This window comes from Arachis hypogaea, chromosome 7 (assembly GCF_003086295.3).
Source record: "Arachis hypogaea cultivar Tifrunner chromosome 7, arahy.Tifrunner.gnm2.J5K5, whole genome shotgun sequence".
Lineage (NCBI taxonomy): Eukaryota > Viridiplantae > Streptophyta > Magnoliopsida > Fabales > Fabaceae > Arachis > Arachis hypogaea.
In genome coordinates this window covers 64,440,840-64,463,103 of record NC_092042.1, presented here as the reverse complement: position 1 = coordinate 64,463,103, position 22,264 = coordinate 64,440,840, and the positions used below count along the sequence as shown (strand labels likewise).

General features: G+C 35.6%; 1 non-coding gene across 1 annotated transcript; it reads left to right on the top strand.

Moving 5' to 3' along the window:
* Nucleotides 1-1,097: 1,097 nt before the first annotated feature.
* Nucleotides 1,098-1,205, top strand: LOC112704799 (small nucleolar RNA R71). The gene has a single exon (XR_003155406.1). It is a non-coding gene; the product is annotated as a small nucleolar RNA R71 (small nucleolar RNA).
* Nucleotides 1,206-22,264: the final 21,059 nt, after the last annotated feature.

The following is a 22,264-nucleotide window of genomic DNA, read 5'->3' as shown; positions in this document are numbered from 1 at the left end:
GGCAGTTTCTGCCTAGACAAGTCATCCAGTTCTTTGGTGAGCAAAGGGGGTTCATCCTCCCAAGTCTCATTTCCAAATAACTTGTCATTTAGCTTCATGATTGCTCTAAGGTATTTAGCAACTTGCTCCTCAGCGACATACTCATCCTCTTCAGAGGAAGAATACTCATCAGAGCTCATGAATGGCAGAAGTAAGTCCAATGGAATCTCTATGGTCTCATTTTGAGCCTCATATTCCCATGGTTCCTCATTGGGGAACTCATTGGAGGCCAGTGGACGTCCATTGAGGTCTTCCTCAGTGGCGTTCACTGCCTTTTCCTTTTCTCCAAATTCGGCCATGTTGATGGCCTTGCACTCTCCTTTTGGATTTTCTTCTGTATTGCTTGGGAGAGTACTAGGAGGGAGTTCAGTAATTTTCTTGCTCAGCTGACCCACTTGTCCCTCCAAGTTTCTAATGGAGGACCTTGTTTCAGTCATGAAACTTTGAGTGGTTTTGATTAGATCAGAGACCATGGTTGCTAAGTCAGAGGTATTCTGCTTAGAACTCTCTGTCTGTTGCTGAGAAGATGATGGAAAAGGCTTGCTATTGCTAAACCTGTTTCTTCCACCATTATTGTTGTTGAAACCTTGTTGAGGTCTCTGTTGATCCTTCCATGAAAAATTTGGATGATTTCTCCATGAAGGATTATAGGTGTTTCCATAGGGTTCTCCCATGTAATTCACCTCTTCCATTGAAGGGTTCTCAGGATCATAAGCTTCTTCCTCAGATGAAGCTTCTTTAGTACTGCTTGGTGCATTTTGCATTCCAGACAGACTTTGAGAAATCATATTGACTTGTTGAGTCAATATTTTGTTCTGAGCCAATATGGCATTCAGAGTGTCAATCTCAAGAACTCCTTTCTTCTGACTAGTCCCATTGTTCACGGGATTCCTTTCAGAAGTGTACATGAATTGGTTATTTGCAACCATTTCAATCAGCTCTTGAGCTTCTGTAGGCGTCTTCTTCAGATGAAGAGAGCCTCCAGCAGAGCTATCCAAAGACATTTTGGATAGTTCAGAGAGACCATCATAGAAAATACCTATGATGCTCCATTCAGAAAGCATATCAGAGGGACACTTTCTGATTAATTGTTTGTATCTTTCCCAAGCTTCATAGAGGGATTCTCCTTCCTTCTGTCTGAAGGTTTGGACTTCCACTCTAAGCTTACTCAATTTTTGAGGTGGAAAGAACTTTGCCAAGAAGGCATTGACTAGCTTTTCCCAAGAGTCCAGGCTTTCTTTGGGTTGTGAATCCAACCATGTTCTAGCTCTGTCTCTTACAGCAAAAGGGAATAGCATAAGCCTGTAGACCTCAGGGTCAACCCCATTAGTCTTGACAGTGTCACAGATTTGCAAGAACTCAGCTAAAAACTGATGTGGATCTTCCAAGGGAAGTCCATGGAACTTGCAATTCTGTTGCATTAGAGAAACTAATTGAGGTTTAAGCTCAAAGTTGTTTGCTCCAATGGCAGGGATAGAGATGCTTCTCCTATAGAAGTCGGGAGTAGGTGCAGTAAAGTCACCCAACACCTTCCTTGCATTGTTGGCATTGTTGTTGTTTTCGGCTGCCATTTGTTCTTCTTCTTTGAAGATTTCTGTTAGGTCCTCTACAGAGATTTGTGCCTTAGCTTCTCTTAGCTTTCGCTTCAAGGTCCTTTCAGGTTCAGGATCAGCCTCAACAAGAATGCCTTTGTCTCTGCTCCTGCTCATATGAAAAAGAAGAGAACAAGAAAATATGGAATCCTCTATGTCACAGTATAGAGATTCCTTGAGGTGTCAGAGGAAAAGAAAATGGAAGGCAGAAGTAGAAAATTCGAACTTATCAAGAAAGATGGAGTTCGAATTTTGCATTAAGGAATAGTGTTAGTCCATAAATAGAAGGATGTGAGAAGAAGGGAAGTAATTTTTCGAAAATTAAGTAAGAAATTTTGAAAACATTTTGAAAAACACTAATTAATTTTCGAAAACCAAGAGTGGGAAAGAGATCAAGTGATTTTTGAAAAAGATTTTGAAATTAGAAATCAAAAAGATTTGATTGAAAACTATTTTGAAAAAGATGTGGTTAAGAAGATATGATTAGTTTTTTTTTGTTTAAAAAAATGTGATTGATAAGATATGATTTGAAAAACATTTTAAAAAGATTTGATTTTAAAAATTAATGACTTGGCTATCAAGAAAAGATATGATCCAAACATTAAACCTTTCTCAACAGAAAAGGCAACATACTTGATATGTTGAATCAAATCATTGATTGATAGTAAGTATTTTTGAAAATAGAAAGAAATTGATTTTGAAAAAGATTTGATTGAAAAGATATGATTTGAAAAAGATTTGATTTTGAAAAATTTTGAAAGCCTGAAAAAAAATTTGATTTGAAAACAAAATCTTCCCTCTTGTGCCATCCTGGCGTTAAACGCCCAGAATGGTGCACATTCTGGCATTTAACGCCCAAAACTATACCTCTTTGGGCGTTAAACGCCCAACCAGGTACCCTGGCTGGCGTTTAAACGCCAGTCTGTCCTTCTTCACTGGGCGTTTTGAACGCCCAGCTTTTTCTGTGCAATTCCTCTGCTGTATGTTCTGAATCTTCAATTCTCTGTATTATTGACTTGAAAAGACACAAATTAAAAATATTTTTGGATTTTTCATAATAAGGAATAATCAAAATACAACTAAAATCAAATAACAATGCATGCAAGACACCAAACTTAGCAGTTTGTATACTACTGACACTAATGAAAATGCATATGAGACACATAAACACTCAAACCAAGAGAATTCAAAGATCAGAATAAGAAATCATCAAGAACAACTTGAAGATCCTTAAGACACACGAATGGATGCATGTAATTGACACCAAACTTAAAATGAAACACTAGACTCAAACAAGAAATATTTTTGGATTTTATGATTTTGTAATTTTTTTTTTGTGTTTTTCGAAAATTAAGTGGAAAAAGGTATCAAAATTCTTAATGAGAATTCCAGGAATCATGCAATGTTTAGTCTAAGACTCCGGTCCAGGAATTAGACATGGCTTCACAGCCAGCCAAGCTTTCAAAGAAAGCTTCGGTCCAAAACACTAGACATGGCCAATGGCCAGCCAAGCCTTAGCAGATCACTGCTCCAACAGAAAGATTGATAGAAATCAACAAGCTCTTGTGATGATAAGTTGAAACCTCGGTCCAATGAAATTAGACATGGCTTCACAGCCAGCCAGACTTCAACAAATCATCATGAAACTCTAGAATTCATCTTCAAGAATTCCGAAAAAAAAATACCTAATCTAAGCAACAAGATGAACCGTCAGTTGTCCAAACTCAACAATCCCCAGCAACGGCGCCAAAAACTTGGTGCACGAAATTGTGATCAATACTTTTCACAACTCAAATAATCCCCGGTAATGAAACCAAAAACTTCGTGTTCACTACCATGGCATAAACACAACTTCGCACAACTAACCAGCAAGTGTACTGGGTCGTCCAAGTAATAAACCTTACGCGAGTAAGGGTCGATCCCACAGAGATTGTTGGTATGAAGCAAGCTATGGTCACCTTGTAAATCTCAGTCAGGCAAACTCAAATGGGTATGGTGATAAACGCATAAAACATAAAGATAAAGATAGAGATACTTATGTAATTCATTGGTAGGAACTTCAGATAAGCGTATGAAGATGCCTTCCCTTCCGTCTCTCTGCTCTCCTACTGTCTTCATCCAATCCTTCTTACTCCTTTCCATGGCAAGCTTAAGCAAGGGTTTCACCGTTGTCAGTGGCTACCTCCCATCCTCTCAGTGGAAATGTTCAACGCACCCTGTCACGGCACGGCTATCCATCTGTCGGCTCTCGATCAGGCCGGAATAGAATCTAGTGATTCTTTTGCGTCTGTCACTAACGCCCCGCCCTCAGGAGTTTGAAGCACGTCACAGTCATTCAATCATTGAATCCTACTCAGAATACCACAGACAAGGTTAGACCTTCCGGATTCTCTTGAATGCCGCCATCAGTTCTAGCCTATACCACGAAGACTCTGATCTCACGGAATGGCTGGCTCGTTTGTCAGGCGAGCACTCGGTTGTCAGGCGATCAACCATGCATCGTGTATCAGGAATCCAAGAGATATTCACCCAATCGAAGGTAGAACGGAGGTGGTTGTCAGTCACACGTTCATAGGTGAGAATGATGATGAGTGTCACGGATCATCACATTCATCAAGTTGAAGAACAAGTGATATCTTAGAACAAGAACAAGCGGAATTGAATAGAAGAACAATAGTAATTGCATTAATACTCGAGGTACAGCAGAGCTCCACACCTTAATCTATGGTGTGTAGAAACTCCACCGTTGAAAATACATAAGAACAAGAGTGATCATTGGCTTCGGTCCCAGAGAGGGAACTAGAAGAACCAAGATCTGATCTAAGAACTAGATGTCCAAAGATGAAAATACAATAGTAAAAGATCCTACTTATAGAAAACTAGTAGCCTAGGGTTTACAGAGATGAGTAAATGACATAAAAATCCACTTCCGGGCCCACTTGGTGTGTGCTTGGGCTGAGCATTGAAGCATTTTCGTGTAGAGACTCCTCTTGGAGTTAAACGCCAGCTTTGGTGCCAGTTTGGGCGTTTAACTCCCATTTTGGTGCCAGTTCCGGCGTTTAACGCTGGAATTCCTGAGGGTGACTTTGAACGCCGGTTTGGGCCATCAAATCTTGAGCAAAGTATGGACTATCATATATTGCTGGAAAGCCCAGGATGTCTACTTTCCAATGCCGTTGAGAGCGCGCCAATTGGGCTTCTGTAGCTCCAGAAAATCCACTTCGAGTGCAGGGAGGTCAGAATCCAACAACATCTGCAGTCCTTTTTGGTCTCTGAATCAGATTTTTTTGCTCAGGTCCCTCAATTTCAGCAAGAAAATACCTGAAATCACAGAAAAACACACAAACTCATAGTAAAATCCAGAAAAGTGAATTTTAACTAAAAACTAATAAAAATATACTAAAAACTAACTAGATCATACAAAAAACATACTAAAAACAATGCCAAAAAGCGTACAAATTATCCGCTCATCAGTGCCCCACGCGTACGCGTGGATCCAGAAGTTTCACCCTTCCATACATTTTTTTCGAGAGTTGTGCCCACTTTATGTCAACTTTGTGCCTGAGGCACGACTCTGCCCACGCGCACGCGTACTTCACGCGTACGCGTCGCTCGCTCTAAATAACTCATCACGCATACACGTGCTCCATGCGTACGCGTCGCTACCAATTCATCAATCCATGCTTACGGGTGACATACGCGCACGCGTGGATTGCCCTGTTTCACCCACCTTCTTTTCTTCTCATCTTTCCATTTTTTTCCTTTTTCTCTTCTCTTTTCACCCTTCAATCATCATCCAACACTACCAAACACCATCAATAACCATTTCTTTTAGTTAGTTAGTTACTTGTTTAATTAGTTTAATTTTTTATTTAATTTTCTATTTTTCATTATAAGTGTTAGATTATTAATTTTGTTTGCGGTTTATTGCTGCTTAGTATTAACTGATGCTATTTTAGCATAATTCTCTTTGATTGTCATTGTTGGATTCAATTGATGAGGTTATATTTTGTCACTTAGTTTTGGGTTCTTAATGCTTAATGTTTGTGAACACCAAGTACATGTTATATTGCCTTTAAGCTTCTTAACTCTTTTGAATTGCATGTTTTGGCCACCATGCATTCATCATCCATTGCTAGGCAATTGTACATCATCAATGCATTTTTTTAGGATGCTTGTTTATGATTGAACATCACCTATTTCATACATTGAGATTTTAGAATTGTGAAATTAGACCGAAAGTACCTAGTAACATATTTTTTAGCCTTCTTAGCTTTGTAGACCATGCTTGCTATGTGACCAATTTTCACCTCTATCTTCTTTCTCTAAGTTCTATAGCATCCATGTGTTTCACCTCTATGTCACTTAGGTGTCGCAACAACTTCAATATGTGTCATTGATTGTTGTGTAAGTTTCATATACCATTTTGTTCACTAAGTTTACTTATACATCAATCAATGTCCCTGCACTATCCAATTTCACAATTGCTTGATTAATTGCTTGAATGCTTTCATGCCTCTTCACTACTTCTTTGGTTGACTTAACCTATAAGTCTTTTGAAGTACTTCAAGCACATTAGAATGAGTGAAGTGCATACCTCCTTTGTGTAATTATGACATAACATTATATGATAATGTGTGTGTTCTAAATGGCGCCTAATTTAGAATTCACATACTTGTTTCATTAATGTCATGCTAATTCATTCACTCAATTCTAGTGATTTACCCCATTCCAACAATCCTGCTTCCTTGCTTGTGCATTTACTTGTCTTATTATCTCCTATTTTCTATTTTCAGGATAAGTCATCATAAGCAAAAATGGAAGCGGGAAAAAGACATGAAGCAACCACTTGACCTACCAGCTGAAGGTAGCAACCCGGAGAGTCGCCGTACCCCCTTGCTCATCTTTAAGTGCATCAACAACGGTGCAAATTTTTAAGTGTGGGGAGGTCATCTGACCGCTTGGCATTTTTGGGTGACAAATTTCTAATCCCAACACCTTTGCATTTCATTTTTAGGTCTTTTAGAATTTTTGGTTGCATTGCATATGTATATATTAAGCTTAGTCAAAATCATGAAATTTTTCAAAAATTTTATCTTTAGGACATCCCAATTGAAAAAAAAAAAAATTTAGAACTTGCTTGAGTTACATACATTGTGGATCATGTTTTTTAGCCAAGAACACAAGCATGTGAGCTTTAAGCTTAATGGTGTGGTTACATCATATAGCCACTTATTTTCATTCTTGTGTGCATTATTCTCTTTCTATGATTGTAATCTTTGATTTGTTTGATTCTATATGTCCATTATTCTATGTATACATGCAATTACATGATTGAGGCCGTTGTTTCAATTAGCTCACTTACCTAAATGGTCTTACCTTTTATCTTCCATTGTTAACTAATTTTGAGTCTATGCTTAACCCATTTGTTCTTAATTTTAGCACATTACAAGCCTGAAGCAAAAAATAATATATGTCCTTATTTGGATCTTTAATTAGCTTAGGCTAGTAAGAGTGCTCATCATGTAAGTTTGGGAAAGTTGGAAACATTGGCTGGGATGAAAGTGTATTTTTGTATTTTTGTCAAAATTTTGGGAATTGGGTATATACTCATGTGTTAATTAAATGTAAAACCATATGCCTTGATACTTTTGTATATACTTTTTTGCAAAAAGAAAAGAATAATAAAAAAATAAAAATAAAAAAATAAAAAAAATAAAAAAATATAGAAAAAAAGAAAAAGAAAAGCAAAAAGAAGTGGAAAAATGCTCCAAAGTGAAATTCAACAATAACCAATGCATATGTGTGATGACAAAAAAAGGGAATGTATGAGTGTGTGAAAAAGTGAAGAATGGGTAGTTAGGTTAGCTTTGAATTGTATAGGTTATATAGGTTAGCTGGGAAGTTTAAGCTTATCAAAGATCCAAATTTCGAGCTCACTTGACCATATATAACCTTACCTTGACCCTAGCCCCATTACAACCTACGAGAAAGATCTCATGATATTTGTATGCATGCATGAAATAATTGTTGATTGTTGGATGAAAACAATCTTGGAAAGTATGATTAGGGGAGAATTGAGTGAATCAACCCCATACACTTGAGTGACTAGAGCGAATACACATCCGGTGAGGGTTCGATTGCTCAATTACATGTTTCCACCCATGATCATCTATTCTTGCATGTTTGTAAAATCTTTCAATAATTCAATTCAATTATGGGTTTGATTTAACTGCTATGGCTTTAGCCCTTGTACTTATATATGTATTCTTGGAAGTTGACTTATTCTGACCAAGTAGTTGCATTCATTTAGATAGATTGCATGTAGATAGGTTGCATTTAGGTAGTTTACATTGAATAAATGTTGATACCCTTTGCTTCTTTCTTGAGTTTAGCATGAGGACATGCTTAGTGTAAGTGTGGGGAGGTTTGATAAACCCCAATTTTTGGGTTTATCTTGTGCTTATTTAGAGGGATTTTATCATATTTTCTCACATTTATTCAATGAAATAGCATGGTTTTGTAATTCTCCTTGAAATTGTGCTTAAGTGTGAAAACATGCTTTTTAGGCCTTAAAATAGCTAAATTTAATTCACTTATATTCTATTCGATGCGTTGATATGTTTGTTAAGTGATTTCAGGTTTAGAAGGCAAAGATTGGATTGAAGGAATGAAGGAAAAGCATTCAAAGTGGGAGAACTCATGAAGAAATGAAGGAATCGTAAAGCTGTCAACCCTGACCTCTTTGCACTTAATCAATCATAACTTGAGTTACAGAGGTTCAAATGAGGCGGTTTTAGTTGAGTTGGAAAGCTAACATTTGGGGCTTCAAAATGATATAAAATTTGCCATAGTTGCCTGGTGTTGAGGGATGCGTACACATGCATCACTTGCACGCGTAGGTTGGTGCACGTGACTCACTAAAGGCAACTCATGGCCAGTGATTTCTAAAGCATTTTGGGCTCAATCCAACACATTTCTGATGCTATTTCATGTAGAATTCAAGCTTGGGCAAAGGAGGAGCAATTGTTTGGAGTTTTTGCATCATGTAGCTTAGTTTCTAGAGAGAGAATCTCCCTCTTCTCTCTAGAATTAGGGTTCTTAGGGTTAATTGCATCATAGATCCATGTTTAATTCTTTGCTTTCATCTTGTTTCTTCTACATTTTCATGCTATAGTGATGTAATTCTCTTTCTCTCTCTTGTTAATTTACCTTTTTTGCTCTCTTTTGTGATGATGAACTCTTGATGGATTTGGATCCCCTTTAATGTAATTGATGTTTGATGTCTTTTATTGTTGATTGAAGTTGTTGATTTTACTTTCCTTGCAATTGGTAGTTGTTAGATTTTATTATTCTTGCACATTTACCATGCTTTCCATTTATACCCACCAAGTGTTTGACAAAATGCTTGGTTGGACTTTAGAGTAGACTTTGAGCATTCTTGGCTTGAAAAAAGTAATTAGGTGATCTTAAGTCATGAATACCCAACTCATGTTGGTAACCTAGAGTTGTTAGCTAATATTATTTCCATTGACACTAATCTCTTGCTAATTCAATTAGTAGGTGATTAGGACTTTTTAATTGAGATTAGCTAGTCTTATTAGACTTTCTTCGAGTATGAGGATAATATGATACCTTCCTCCATCGTCGGGGATGACATAATAAGATAAATTCTTGTTTATTATTGTGATATGATTGATTAGTCTTGTTTGATGTTCTCCATATGTGAAGATAATATGATACCTTCTTCCATTTTCCGGAGTTGACTAAATTGGATGAATTAATCATTGTATGATTAGGATAGAAAGCCTATGTTCTCGATCCTTGCCATGAATGTCTCTCTTTATTAATTGGTTTCTTTAAATTGCTTACTTGATTTACTTTTCTTGCCATCTACTTTCTTGTCCATTTATTTTCTTGCCCTTTATCAATCAAACCCCTTGTTTCTTCATAGCCAATAATCATTCACTTTATTACAATTCCTTGTGAGACGAACCGGAGTTTAAATACTTCAGTTAATTCTTATTTGGGATTTGTTACTTGTGACAACCAAATTTTTTATTGAGGATTGTTTGTTGGTTTAGGAACTATACTTGTAATGAGAATTTATTTGAGAAATTCTAGACCATCACAACAATTCTTACATCAACCAGCTTTTCTTCCATTATTTTGATCCATGATGGATTTTCAAGTGCTTCTTTCACATTTTGGGGTTTCATTTGAGAGAAGAGAGCAAAGTTGTTAAGTTCAGCTCTTTTTCTACTTGAGGATCTAGTGATGACTCCTTGTGATGGATCTCCAACGATGATATCATGTGGATAGTTCTTCAAGAACTTCCATTCTCTGAGCCTTTGTGAAGAAATTTTAGTTTAGTCTTGATTTTGTTCTGTAGTTTTTACATTTTCAGAATCTCCAGCTTCTGTAGCAAAATTGAATTGTCTCCTGACTTTTGATTTGCAGAATCAGTGCTAACATTTTCTACAGTGGGAACCAATTTATCATCTCCTTGATCCTTTTGTGAATTTAATTCATCTATAGTACCTACATCATCTTTTACAACAGTACTTGGAATGGTGTTAGTATCACAAAATGAGACATGTATGGACTCCTCTATGGTTCGATGTTTTTTGAGATAAACTCTATATGCTTTACTAGTGGTTGAGTAACTAACAAAGATACCTTCATAAGATTTTAGATTAAAATTTTCAAGATTGTGTTTAGTGTTCAATACAAAGCATTTGTATCCAAAAATATGAAAATACTTAAGATTGGGAGGTGTTCTTTTCCAAAGCTCATAAGGTGTTTTCTTTAAAACTTTTCTAATGATGGTTCTATTCAAAATATAACAAGCTGTGTTTACAGCCACTGTCCAAAGGAAATTTGGAACTTCATTTTCACAAAGCATTACCCTAGCCATTTCTTGGAGACTTTTATTTCTCCTTTCAACAACCCCATTTTGTTGGGGGGGGGGGGATTCTAGGACATGAGAAATTATGAGAAATTCTAAATTCATCACAAAAAGTTTCAAAATCTTGATTTTCAAATTCTTTTCCATGATCACTTCTTATGCAAACAATTTTCAAATCCTTTTTATTTTGGATCTTTTTGCAAAGAGTTGAAAAAGCAATGAAAGCATCATTCTTATGAGTCAAGAAAAGAACCCATCCATGTCTAAAATAGTCATCAACCACTACTAAACCATAATATTTGCCTCCTAAGCTTTGAGTCCTAGTAGGACCAAAAAGATCAATGTGTAGCATTTCCAATGGCCTTTTGGTTGAGATGTCATCCTTGGGTTTAAAAGAAGATTTAGTTTGTTTGCTCAATTGACAAGCATCACAAATGATGTCTTTGTCGAATTTTATGTTAGGAAGACTTCTAACCAAATTTTTTAACAAGTTTTTAAACTTGAAACATGCTTGCATGTCCTAATTTCTTATGCCATAGCTATTTTTCAAATTCCGTAGAAGTAAACCAAGCTACATTTTATTCTTTTACTTCCTCTAAAGTAAGTCTATACACATTGTTGCATCTTTTAGCTTCAAATAAAATTTTATCGGATTTTTTTACACACAACCAAGCATACCAATTTCTTGAAGATAACCAAATATCCTAAGTCACATAGTTGGTTAATGCTTAGTAGATTGTGCTTTGATCCATCAACTAGGAATACATAATTAATGAAAGAAGAGAAACTTTTACCTATTTTACCTATGCCCACAATTTTACCTTTACCATTATCACCGAAAGACACAAATTTTCTATTGTATTTATCAAGCTTGATGAAGAAAGTATACTTTCCAGTCATATGCTTAGAGCATCCACTTTCCAAGTACCACATGTCATCCTTTTTCTTGGATGCTAGGCAAAACTCATTAGGTTGGCTGTGGTCGGTTATAAGGTAGGCATGAGAGTCGTTGTCTGAATCTTTATCTTCATCTAAATCATTCTCTAGATCTTCCTAATAGGCCATAAGTCTTTTCTTCTTGTCTTTTCGGGACTTGTCTTCTTTCTTCAACTTTGGACGGTCATACTTGTAGTGTCCTGCTTCCTTACATTTGTGATAAATGACCTTGCTTAAGTCCTTCTTTGGTCCTTTTATGCCAATTCCCTTGCTTCTCCCTCTTAGTTCATTCTTCTGAGTTTCTTAGCAAAAAACACAAACTCGTCATCTCAAAAACTATCACTGGATTCATCATCCAATGCCTTAGCGCATGATTTGAGAGCAACTCCTTTTTTATGTCATTTTTTAAGTGAGTATTTTATAAGCAAGTAGTTTTTTTCTCAGCTCATCATAAGTCATTTGACTAATGGTACTATTTTTAGATATGACAGTAGCCTTAGTTTTCCATTCTTTAGTTAGATTTCTTAGGACTTTTTTCACTAGCACATGTTCAGAGTGTGTAATTCTCATAGCATCTAAGCCGTTGATGATGATGGAGAATCTTTCAAACATGTCATCAATGGGTTCTCCTTCTTTCATAGAGAACATCTTGTATTCTTTACACAGGATGTCGATCTTTATTTCCTTGACTTGAATAGTTCCTTCGAGTGTAACTTGGAGCTTATCCTAGTTCTCCTTTGCTGTTTTGCATGTTAAAACTTTTCGGTATTTCTCGATGCTGATTGCACAGTTTAGCATGTTAACAGTCTTAGCATTGAGTTCCACCTTCTTCTAGTCATCTTCATTCCATTCAACTTCGGTTTTGGGAGAGACAACACCGTCAGCGCCAGTTTTGATGGGGATTTGGGGACCATTCATGATTATTTTTCACAGGTTGTAATCTATTGACTGAACAAAGATCTTCATTCTTTCTTTCCAATAATTGTAGTTTTTCTCATTGAAGAATGGAAGTCTGTTGTTGGATTGACCTTCTGTTAGTGTATAAGCCATAATATTAAAATCAATGTTGTTTGCCATCCGGATCTTTCCCCTAAACTGCAAAGCTTGATCTCTTTAAGACCAAGCTCTAATACCAATTTTAGTGTATGTAATTGGACCATCTGATTTAAATATAATTTTAATTTTTTTATTTTGTGGAAAAGTGACGGTAATCAGTGGCTAAGAGAAGGGTGGTTGAATCTTAACCTTCTTTTGACTTGGCTTGTAACTTTGCTTTCTGTTAAGAGAATATAGGAGATACTTCAATTTTTGTCTCTTGACATGGTAGGGGCCAGAACAGAGTTGCTTGAAAGAATGGTAATCGCAAAATGTTGCTAAGTAGAAAGTCAAGAGATACTTTATTTTTGTCTCCTATGTAGCAGAACTAGTAACAGAAAAAAGAGTAGAAAGTGACACACAGATATATCCTGGTTCGGCTACTCAGTGTAATGTAGCCTACAACCAGTATCCATCACAACAATGATGGCATTTTACTATCTTTTTTAACAGATTACAAGCACCGATTCTCTCTAGGATCTACTCAATCCTATCTGGGATAAGTCTAGATTCTAACCCAACCTGAACATGACTAGGACTCACCCTAACTTTCAACTACAAAGTGCTAGCCTAACCTTCAAGGAAATTTGCTCAAGATCATGATACAAAATAGAAATGCTAAAAAAAGATTTTTGAGATAACTTAGGCTTTTTCTCCAAGCTTTGCTTTCTATCTTTTTTTCACTTATTGGCTTTTTCTTACAAATCTCAACATATTTTCCTTTTAACAATAAAACTCAAACAGAATAAACTGAGAAAAAGAAATACAACATGAAAACTATGAACAAGAGCAGCTCAGGGAGCTATGGGAACTGAAACCAGTGCTCTTTCTCTCTTGTTTCATTTCTTGGCCGTTCACCCCCTATTATAGAGGAGTGAAGCTTCCACGGCTTGAGGCATCTTTAACACTTGGTTTGTCTTCTTATCAAATAATTAGAATTGGCAGCAGCGTTCTCAGAGGTAGGAGAGAGCAGAAGCAGAGACATGCAACCTTACCTTTCTCTTTCATACATTTTCTTCAAGCTTCTTGATTCTGGGCCATTGATTTTTGCTTTGGCCCCAAGTTTGTTTCTTGGCCGTTGATGAACCTATGAGCACCTTTGACTTCATAACCTTCATAGTTTCTTGAATGTTGCTTGGGACACAGAGATTTTCTTTACAATTTTTTGTTGAAGAATAAATGGGAAAATCACCTTTTTATGACCCTCTGTTGCATTTAGATCTTCCCTTTGTTGTAACTCTTTTACTTTTCCTTCTTGCTTAAAAATGGAAACTAGCTTTTCGTTCTTCTTTTTGCCCTAGCTCCAGATCATTCTTCTTTCTTCTTTCTTGATTCAGAGATTGATGTGATGAGAAAGAAAAAGGGAAGAGAGAGAGAAGATAGAGTTTGTTTATTGGTGGAAGTAAAAGAAGATTGAAATGAATTGAAGTTTAAGTTTAGGAGTGTGAGATTAGGTTGTTATGGATCACCGAGTTGGGCTTGAAGTGGATATGGGCTCACTTTCCTTCTTTTCTCTCATATGGTTTAGCATCTTATAATGAAACGAAGTTTGATTACGTTTAATATGAAAATGGGCCAGAGTGTGTGTATGTGTATGTCGGCTTGTTTATTCTTAATGAGCCCATTTCATTCTTCTTGAGCCAGTTGGATCAAATTATTTTTTTGCACGCTAAACAAAATATATCACACAACCAATTTGATAATTATCCTAATAATATTTAGTCATCACTTTTAATCATAGTTTAGTTTTCTAAACTCAATAAATAGGAAATTAGATCGTCCGATTTGATTATTATATTTATATTTTTTGAATGCGTTAATAGAAATCGGACCAACCGATTTGTTATATATATATATATATATATATATATATGAAACTCGTACCCGAGTTGGCAGATCTCTTCTTCTTCTTCTTCCCTCAACTCCAGATCTATCGTTTCATGTGCTTGAAAAAAGTTACAGTGAATTTCATGTTCATATGAGTGAAAAAAATGGACAATAGATCAGAGTCATATTAAAAGTATATTATTTTGGTCAGATTTTGTTACAAACATCTGAAAGAGTAAAATTTGTTTGTGAAAATCCATTAGATATTTTTATTCCATTCACAATCTCGTTTAAAAAACTAAAAGGTGTGATTTGTGAGAAGATAGATTTTAAAATGTCAAGGAGAATATCATGTATTTTATACCGGTACCCTATACCGGTATTTGGTGATGGATTTGTTCAAATTCAAACTAAATATGTAATAGATGAAGTGAGCATGCAAGAGATGTTTTCAATGTATATTGAAAGTCGCTCTCAGATGTCGTTCATTGAGTTGTATATTAAGTTCGAATAATTTGAAGCCGACCAAAATATTGAACGGAAAGATTATAATAGTCATAGTAAGGGAGAGTTTGAAAGCAATTACAAAGTTATTGGTCTAAATGGAGACGAAGATCAAGGTGACGGCACTATGGAGGCAAATGTGACAGACGTGGCAAATGCACTGGCAAACCAACATCCGTTTAATGAGCCATCTTTTATGCGAGCTTGGATTTAGAGGACATGCATACTTCGGAGTTTCCATAATATATGAATGTAGGTATGTAATTGCCTATATTTATACGAAGGATTAGAATTTTGTTATAATTTATATTGATTAATGGTTTAAATAGTTATGTGACATGTGAAAATATAATTAATTAGCATTTATTTATGTCTTTATTTAGTTAAATTTAAGATAATAATCTTTTTAGTTAGTTATTGATTTTGTTAAATATTAATTAGTATTTTTTTATGTCTTTATATTTTTTATTTGGTTAAAATTGAGATAATTACTTGATGTGAATTTTATTTATATTAATATTGATGTAGTGAGTATTGATTTTTTTTATATTAATATTAAAATAAATATTAATATTGTGAATATTAATTTTTGATATGAATATTTATTTATATTAGTATTAATTTCTTGATATAATTGATTTATAAGTTATAGATAAATTTTACTTTTAATTTCACTTATTAAATATTTATGGTATGGTTGTCGTCGTAGTAGAAATTTCTATTGTGGCAGATGGTGAATTTACCGTGGGAATGGAATTCAGTTCTAGGGAAGCTGTCATTATGGTGATGAAAGATTATACCATCTGCAGAGGTGTAGATTACCGGGTGTATGAGTTGGAACCATTGATATTTTATGCCAAGTGTATACAATATGGGTCAGGTTGTGATCGGCTGATCAGGACTAGCATGATCCACAGAACGTACTGTTGGGTTATAAGGAGGTATAATGGTAGTCATACTTGTACCAGAGCCACTATTTCTCAGGATCATTCAATGCTAGATTTGAAACATAATTGCAAAAGCAATAAAGCCATTGGTAGAGGCTGACCCCTCTATAAAGGTGAAATTAGTTATTGCAGAAGTGCAGTCGAAGTTTAATTACACCATAAGCTATCACAAAACATGGTTGGTTAAGCAAAAATCAGTAAAAAAAAATATTCGGAGGTTGGGAAGCATCGTACAAAACTTTGCCCATATGATTTGAGGCAATGTATTATAAGGAGCCATCAGTAGTCGTCCATTTTGAAACTATGCCTGCACATCAAGGTGATGACTTGGTAACTGATATCCGGGTATTACATCGAGTCTTCTGGAGTTATTACCCTTGCATTAAAGCATTCAGACATTGTAAATCAGTTGTCCAAGTGGATAGGACTCACTTGTATGAAAAGTATATAGGTTGTTTATTGGTTGCAGTTTCACAAGATGATAACAACAACATCGTCCCAATTGCATTTGTCATTGTGGGGGGAGAGACTTATGATGTGTGACAGTTTTTTCTTAGTAACCTATGACAGCATGTGGTGACTCGGGATGGTGTGGGACTGATCTCTAACCGACACGAATCCATCAATCCAGTTGTTACCCATAGTAATGGAGCTTGGTCACCTCCTAGAGTTGTCCACATATTTTGCATCAGGCATATAGAGTCGAATTTTTTGAGAAAGTTCAAGGCATCGTACCTGCAAAAGCTTATCGTCCATATAGGTAACGTTGAGTATGTCAAAGTTTGTTATTAGCAGAGCTACCTTTATATAGTGTTTCTCATTTATAGTGTTTCTCTTAGTGTTTTTTTAATTCCGCAGGCTATTCGAGGATGGTTCATGAATACGACATGCGTTACCAGCGTTTACGAGAATGGGGTGAGGCTTACACTAATTGGTTAAATCAAATCCCCAATGAATAGTATGTGTTGGCATTCGATGGTGGTTACTGATGGGGTCACATGACCACGAACCTAGTGGAATGCATCAACTCAGTCTTGAAGGGTGCACGCAATTCCCCTGCCACTACACTTGTCAAAGCAATATTCTAAATGCTTAATGAGTTGTTCACCCAAAAAAGAGCTGAGGCGGAGGCTCGAATTAATACTGGACATGTTTTTTTAGATTGTGACCTTAAAATTGCATGCAAATCAACTTGCATCAAGAAACATCTAGTTAATTGTTTTGATAGGCAAAATGAGGTCTTTGATGTGTGTGAGATGCTAGGTGGATTGGAGTATGTGCCGTTGACCTCCGTCGACAACGATGTGACTGTGGCGAGTTCCAGGTGGACCGTATTTCATGTCGACATGTGTTTGCATGTTGTGCGAATCAACGACTAGATTGTCAAGTGTATGTTCATGATGTTTATAAAATGGACCAAGTTTGAAGGGTTCACCGAGCTAGGTTTAGGCCACCGGGCCTCGATTCATACCAAATTTGTTCCTGAGACGAGTTACCAAAGGTCACCCAAGGATGACGCGTTTCTTGAACGAGATGAACACGCGAATGTTATGTGGTCCTAGGCGATGTAGGCAATGTGGGACTGAGAGCCATAGCTGTAGTAGATGCCGTTAGTCGGGTGGTGCAAGTGCCCGCAATAATGCTTATTAGAGTTATACATTTTATCAAAGTACTCCATGACATTTGTAACTTTCTATTTTATCAAATTACTCTATGACATTTGCGAATTTATATGTTATCCAAACACTCTATGATATTTGAAACTTTATATTTTATCCAAGTACTCTAGGACATGCATAGTAATAATACATAGAAAAGTTAAGTACACAACAACTACTTTGTCATCACCCGCTTTACATCTTTCATAAAATTCTTGCACTTCTTAGCAGCCCTTTTGAACGTGGACGGGGTGAATCGATTAGCGCTATGACGTGACAAATCAACTATAAGATTATAGCCTTTTTCCTGTCTCATCTGGAGTTCATGCCTCACCTGTATATAGCAACCAAATTACTTGAAAATAAAAGTAACATCGCATCTACCAACAAAACATCCAAATATGAATATAATACAACTAAACAACAAAAAGTAAACTTGTACTAGGTCATGGATCATCACCATGATCGTAATCATCATTGTGGGATTCTTGATCCTTATCCACATCCTCATCTTCATCCTCCTCGTCATCCTCACCATCCAATTGCTCTACTAGATAGTCATCAGTCTCTTACTCAATTGCCTTAGTATTTTCTTCAATTAGACCAATTGAAACACATCGTGGGTTTTGGCTGTTGAGAATCCCTCAACCGCTGTCACTTCTACTAGAGTCTCCAGATACTCTACCTCCAGAAGTACTCGAGGAAGTATGGCATGATGCCTCGCGTCCAAGGAATACCTATCCGGCATCATATCAGGCTGATGGCTAGATTGTGGTTGGCTTGGATCTGCAGTCATGAACCCAAATAACTGGCTAAATGAAGCTCCGTCTCCTGTGTCAAAATGTGGAGTACTCCAATACTGCTGATGTAATGGGTATGTTTGAGGTACATATGGGATTAAGGACTGTGGTTGTTCTTGTGGAGGTGGAGGTGGCGGTGGTGGTGACTGTGGCTCCTGCTCTTGATTATCATCATCACTAACATGATTACCCTCATCATTCTCTTGCATCACAAGATCCGACAAGTTCAAGTGGTTGCCATATTTTGTATGGTACCAATACATGTAAATCTTTAAGAGATGTTGTGGAGGAATGGGAAGCTCAGTAAGAACGTGATTATACCTGTTTGTCCACTGCATCACCCAAAATGAATGAGTCATGACTGTGGACCAATCAAGATTCTTAGGACTGGTTAGGACTTCTCCATGTGCCTTGTCTTGACTCCGTTCCTGATGAGAAACTCCCTGGACGAAACCAAACTGTCGCCTAAACCTATCAGTTTCATGTCACTCAACGCATTCAAATGATATCAACGATACCGTAGCGCTCCACACAAGTGAGTGCATGTAGATGTTTGCAGGAATTATATTTGGCTCAATGCGATCAACACCATAGGCCTCCTACACAAATTGCACACAATAAAAGAAACAGATGATTACAAGCCAAATAATAATAAGACTAAACCCGAAATAAATACTTTTTTAATGAAAACATACCAGGACTTCCTGAAGATCATCCAATGACTTCCTAAAGTGAGCAAGACTAAGAAATCTATAGCGTCGGTCTGCACGCTCCCAGTTACGCCACCTAATATGATTTATTTCGTTAACACAATTTTATTCTAAATATGAAAATACGATGTTAGTCAATAATTTTACATGTTTGTAAGCAGAAAACTGCATGATTCCCTAGGAATCGAGACAAGAAATGGTTGACAGATCCAAGCCCAAGCTAGCAGAAGTGTTAGTGGACCATCGATTTCTTTGCAATCAAAATGAGATGCCCTACATAACGCTCTGTACAGGTGTGCTAGGCATGCCGATCCTCAACTATACTATCCGATATTGCCAAATCACAAAGCAAAGGCAGAAACTTCCAATGCTCAGCTGCTCCAAACTTGTTTCAAAATAAGATCGTACCAAATAACAACATAATGTGGCACTTCACGTACCTCTAAATGCTGTTTTCATCAATCAACTATAAAAGATCTTTTAAATCCCAAAGCCACGTCAATTTTATGAAGCTTCCTCTACATTCAGACTTTCTCGGTGCAACCCCAAATTGGTGGAAACACTCAGTCTCTAAGGTTTCGTGACTACTCATAGTCACTCTTGTCACTGGAAGACCGTTTGACGGAAGACCAAGAATAACAGTCACATCTTTCAGTGTCATAGCACACTTACCAACCAAAAGGTGAAATGTGTGTGTCTAGATATTGCCTTTCGACTAGAACATTTACCATTACTTTCTGACATTGAATTATTCCAATATGGGAAACGTGATAAAAACCAGTAGACCATAAATGCTCCTCCACATTCAAATTGTACCGATTCAGAAGCAGTAGGTGGTTACATGTCAAATTCCGTAAACTCTACAAAAGTATAGCAAACTATTAATCAAATAATTAATAATAACTAATTGACTACTAAAAATTAATAATTTTTTAATAATAGTAACTAATTTATTAAATTAATACTAAACTTACTATTAATTAGCTAATTTAGTAACTAGAATATATGTATAAATACGGCTAACCTACCAATTATTTAATTATCATTATCAAAAAATTTAAAAATTTAACTACACAAAACATATTAATTAAATGTGTAACAATAATCATTAATTATTAAAAATACCAAAAAATAAATTGATTTTACTAAATCCATTTTACTAAACTCCACAATAATAATAATTTAACTTCTAAATTTAATTAATAAAACTAAAAATTATTTCGAATAGTTTTTAATTTTCAAAAATTATTATATTATTATTCATATTAAATATTTTAGTAAACTATTTCCTAAATTTTTATTAAATTATTTCTTACATAATTATTTATTTATTTATTCATAAATAATTTACCGGCTACTAATTCCTATTTTTTACTAATAATAAATACTAGATTAACTAATAATAATAATAATAACTAATAAATAAACCCTAAATCGGATGACAAATCTAATTTAACTACCAATGTTAAAAACTTTAAAACCTCAACTACAATAATATATTTATGTTAATTAAACATCAAACAATAAATAAATAATTATTACCGGAACAAAAGTATAATATTCTATAAAATCTACTTTACAAAAATTATACAATAATAACGTAACTCTAATAATAATTAGTTATAATTTTTATAATTATTACAACAAATTCTAAACATATATTTTTTATTAATCTACTACATGAGTCTAGTCTAAACATTATTATTGATTAAAATATTGACTAACTAAATTTAAATATATATTTCTAACTATTACATTAACTATCATTAACAATTTTAATTTTTAACATTATTTATAATATTTCTGTTAAATAAAAAAATTTAAAAAATAAACTTACATAATCAAAATAACAGAGATAATTAATAATATAAAGTTCAGGACGATCAACATTTTTATATTTTTACTTCTTTGGCATTGTAATTAATTTTTATTGAAGATTTAAAAAAGGGTTATGGACTTATGGTAAAGAAGAGAGAAAATGGTGGCTGGTTGGAGAAAGAGACTTCAGGGGAAGAGAGTGGGACTTCTGTAAAGGAGATTATGTTCGTGTAAGAGGATCACTGACTTGGCGGAAATTAGCAGATTAAGAATTATTAAAAAAAATGGCGTTGCAAGTATAGTTCTTAACCAGCAAAAAATTCACTTGTCAATTTAGAAAAAGAGTTGTCACAAATTTTGTAAATAAATTACTGGGAGTATGAGTCTCAGGTCGTCTCCCAACGAGTTGCAGGAAGATGTGCTATTTTACTAATCAGAGGTTTTTCAAAATGGTTTTTAGTTTGATGAACAGAAAATTAAATTAGAGAATTTATATAATTTAGATAAAAATCTTGACAGGGAGAGGATTAATCGGAAGTTCTATCCTTGTTGGAATTTTCTCAAAATCAATTAATAATTAGTGGTTGTTTCTACTTAGTTAACCCTCAACGAATAAAGGAAAGTCAAGTTAAAAGTCAACTTCTATTCACAAGTCTTAATCCTCTCCATTGGGAAGGATTAGAGTTAGTGACTAACAAGTCAACCAACAATGAACCAATTACAATTGGACTCTTGAGTATTCCAACTCAAGGTTCTCCTTTGAATCAACTCCCAATCAAGTTGGGCAACTACTCCATTATCATAAATATAGACTTCACAAAATTAAGAGGGAAAATAAAAAGAGACATGATGAATAATAATCAAAGAGATCAATTAAAAATAAAAATAGTCTTGTATTAATGAACTCTAAAAATAATCCAATGTCAACTCTGGACAAATTAAGAATATGGAAGAGTAAATGAAAAGTAGGTAAACAAACTAGAATGACCAGTTCCGGAGGTAGACTCTTCTCAATCACCAAAGCCAAAATCTTCAAATCTTAATTTATGAATGTATATAGAAAAACCTAGAGGAGAAGTAGAATCAGATCTAAAAACTAGAAATTATGCCGAATGAATGTTCTCTTTTGTCTCTGCATGTTCCCTGGCTCTAATCTGCATTTATGGGTCGAAAACTGGGTTAAAACGCGGTCCAGACTCTATGCCAGCGACTTCTGTAATTCTGCAGATCGCGCACGTCGCGCGACTGCGTCATCCACGCGTTTGCGTCACTCAGCGTTTTCCGTGCCACGCGTGCACATCGTCCACGCATTCGCGATACTCGTGCATCTTCCAATCCACGCGGTCGCGTCAGGCACGCGAGCGCGTCACTGCGATTTCCTCCATTTCGCGCGGTCGCGTGAGCCATGCGCCCGCGTCATTTCTCGCTGG